We start from the raw sequence: 3,658 nt of genomic DNA, 5'->3' as shown, positions 1-3,658 counted from the left end.
AGATAACACTGCTGAAGTGAGCTGGTAAGGATGGTATCAGTGCCTGCCTTTGTCCTGGGCAGCCTCTGAGGTGCCCAGACCATGCAGGTACTTGCTGCCTCTTGGCCTTGAGGCACTTCATCCCATTTTCCAGCTGACTTCTCAGGTTCTGCTTTTTCCCAGCCTTTAAGTGTGAATGCCATGGCAGCTGGGGGGTTAAACATGTTCCCAGGAAGATGGGGGCACGTGAGAGCAGTTTCCTGGAGGTCTACAAAGCAGCTTTATACCCAGGTTAAGCTTGGGCTGTTTCATATGGCATTTGAGATGCTGGTGAGCCATTCCACAAAGCCAGCTCTGAAGGCAAATTCCTTCTCCTTCTCCCTGCTAAGCCTTGTTGCCTACTGACTCCTCTCTAATCTGAGTTACTCCATCATGGATCAAGGTAGCAAAGCTCTTCCTTCATCCATCAGAGGTCCAGCCCATCTGATGGGGCTGGTTCTTGTGGGAAGGAGGGCATGTGCTGGTGCTTTGAGTGTGTGTCAGAGTGAGCTTTCCATTTGCCTTCTTCCCTCTACCTCCCTGATGACTGGTGAGCTCCTGCCTGGCTCTGCAGGACACACTGCTCCTTATTGCAGTGCAGACCTCTGGGAAGATTTGGGGTAGGTGCTTGGTCCTTCATACCAATGCCCTAATGCAATTAATTCCTCTTTGACCGACAACTTCAATGTCTCAAAAATGCCCTCGTCTTTAAGGAATGTAGTGACTTTGTGTGTCCCCAACACTGAAGATGTTGCTTGGGGGGGGGGGGGAAACACCTAGGCAATAACAAGCCACCTGGAAATGTAAGCACCCCCATATTCTGAATAAGAATATTTTAACAGACTTCAGAAATGCCCAAGGACACATTGTACCCTGCTCTGCCACTGTCACCACTGAAACCACACCAGCCTAATGCATGTATTTGCAGCACAGGCTATATGAATGATGCAAAGGGCTGGCTTGTGTTTGCACATGCTGAAGTAGGGAGTGTTCAGATCCCTTCCTATTTCTCAACAAAGATGTAGAGTTTCTGTTCTTACAGGCTAAGAGGGGATAAGACTAGCAAATATTTCTATCAACCAAGTTACCCAGAAGGGATGATACACTAGAGACCTCCATGGAAATACTGGTTGATTCCCTCTCACCAGATGCAAGGAGGAGAACAGCAGTGCCAGGAAGCTAAATGGAGGAGGATGTAGGTAATGTGGTCATCAATAACAGAATGCTAGTTTGTTGCCTTTTATTCTCCTTGTTATGCCTCTGAACTTCTGCGATCTCATGAAGCCACAACCAGGAGGTGTTGGCACATTGATGTTCCCCAGCCACCTTCCAAGATTCAGGTAGGTGAACCCAGAGCTTGGTGACTGTTTGCTCTCCTTGTTTTCTGAATGACTGCTGCAAGAGGTGCATCTTTGTGCATGGCAAACCCTGCACCAGGGCACTTCTAGAGAAAGGAGAGGCAACCAAGGACAGAGATCCTGAGCCCAAGTGCCAAGAGAATGGTATTAGAGGAGCCTGGGAGAAAAGATGGTCTTTGTTCAGTCTCTTTGGGCTGTTTCATATTCCCCAGGATCCCATTATCACCAGTAAAATGATAGTGGCCTGCTGATAACTCAGAGGAGCTGGTTATAAAGTTTAAGGCTATTCTGATCTCTTCTTGACTGGCTGCATAAAACAGGTAATTGGATTTTGCCCAGGAACAGAAAATAATTATATATATAGGTATTTATATTCTGTCCTTTCTCTGAATGTACTTACTTAGCCACTATCTGATCTGCCTTTTTATTGACAGCTACTTCAATTAACTTGGAAAGACTGTTCAATGAACTTAGGGCATCTACTGTAACCTTGAACTGCTGAATAAACCCCCCTGCAGAATCTTTCTCTGGGGTAGGATGAAGAGAAGAAAGGGCGTAGGGGAACTGTATAAAATTTACTTTGCCTTCTTAAATGGCTTTTGTGATTCCCATTTCCCCTCTGCCCTGAATCACGGTAAAAGGCTTATAACTGAATGTCACAGAGCAGAAAAATACATCCCCACACTTTCCCAGTCAGCTTAATACATTTTTCTGGATACCTTCAATTATTTCAAGGCTGTTATTTGTAGAAGCAGACAAACATGCCAAACCCAAAATATCTATATCATGCAAAAGAGTAAAAGATGTTGTTTTGAAAGCATTCAAACATGACTTTGGAGAGAAGGGAGTATAAAGAATCATTCAGACTGCAAACTCAAGTAAAACACTTTTTCCTTGTAACTAAATTCACTTTGGAGAACTTAACCATTTTAGAATGACAGAAGGTGTCAGTGAAGGTTCCTCTGTGGCTCTACCATGAAGGTGTAAGTGCAGTCATGGGCAAGTCTGGGTGAGGAAGGACCTCAGAATCTCCTCTTGCCCAACTCCAGGGCCAAAGCACAGTCTGCTTTGGAAGTAGATCTGTTAATTGGAGAGTAATAGGGATAGGTATTGCTTTATCTCAGTAATTGGATCTCTCCTGGGAAGTTTTATGGGAAGGATGTAGCTGATTTTATTTACAAACTCTGTAGTCTTTAATGAACGTGTAGGATTTCAGACTTGCAGGGCTGTAGAGGTTTTCAGATGAACTTCCCCAGTGCTATTTCAGCTTGCTGGCTGAGTATTAGCCAGCTATGGAGGCAATGATCCATGAAAATGCTGCCTGCTGACTGGTGTGCAATGAGCACAGGGAAAGGATATTTTAAAAAAAACCACAACCCCCAAAAAAACCTCACACACCAGCCTTTGACCAAGGTGCACATCTTTATGCAGTTTATGAAATTATCTGGGCTAATGTGTTTGCATATTGTATGTAAAATCATCTCCCCTGAGTGCACTGCCTGCTGCAATAGCTCAGCCAAAAGCCAGAAAAGATGAGAAGAGTTGATTACAGCTTCCCTGCAACACAATAAATTCCTGTGGCCCATCTCAAGTAGCCATTCTGGGTGTTCCTACTTACCAAGAAAAAATGTGACATTGGGCCAGGTTACCCATGGAAACTTGTCTAGATCTCTGCCCCAGCCCCTGGTTCCTGTTCAGGGAGGGACACTGGTTTGCTGTGTGCTGTCGCAGTAAGAGCATGCCAGGCTCTGGCTTGAGGTCAGCTGGCAGAGGGGCTTTTTGTGGTTTGAGAACTTGGTTCATGTCTGTGACCTCACGTGTGCTCTTTAGCCTTGGTGCTGTCTCCTAAGCTGGCAGCTGGTGGGAGAGAGGGGCTTCTCCCACGGCAGGTACTTGCTGCACCCTCACCTAATAAAATTGGGTAGCTTTTGGCAGCTGGGCAGGCACAGCTGGGACCATCTCCCCCTCATCTGGTCTCTGTGATCAGTAGGGAGTGTGAGGTACTTGGTGGTGCTTGCTCACTCTCTAGGCTGTGCTGTGGAGCTCAGAGGAGAGCCCCAGACACCTTGCTGCTGGTGCAGTGAGAGCAGATGATGTCAAGACAAAAAAAAAAATATATATATCCAAAAATTATATATTAGAGCAGGAGCATCTAAAGTGACAAGAGATGAAGCTGATGAGGAAAATGTGGCAGGTTGTGAACAAAGCTGCTGCGTGATGGAATCAAGAGGGGAAATTAGGATGTGACAGAGAAGGTGTGAAAAGCAGGGTATGTGGCTAAG

Source organism: Serinus canaria, chromosome 5, assembly GCF_022539315.1.
Source record: "Serinus canaria isolate serCan28SL12 chromosome 5, serCan2020, whole genome shotgun sequence".
NCBI lineage: Eukaryota > Metazoa > Chordata > Aves > Passeriformes > Fringillidae > Serinus > Serinus canaria.
The sequence above is the reverse complement of the archived record's forward strand: the minus strand, read 5'-3'. Positions refer to the sequence as shown.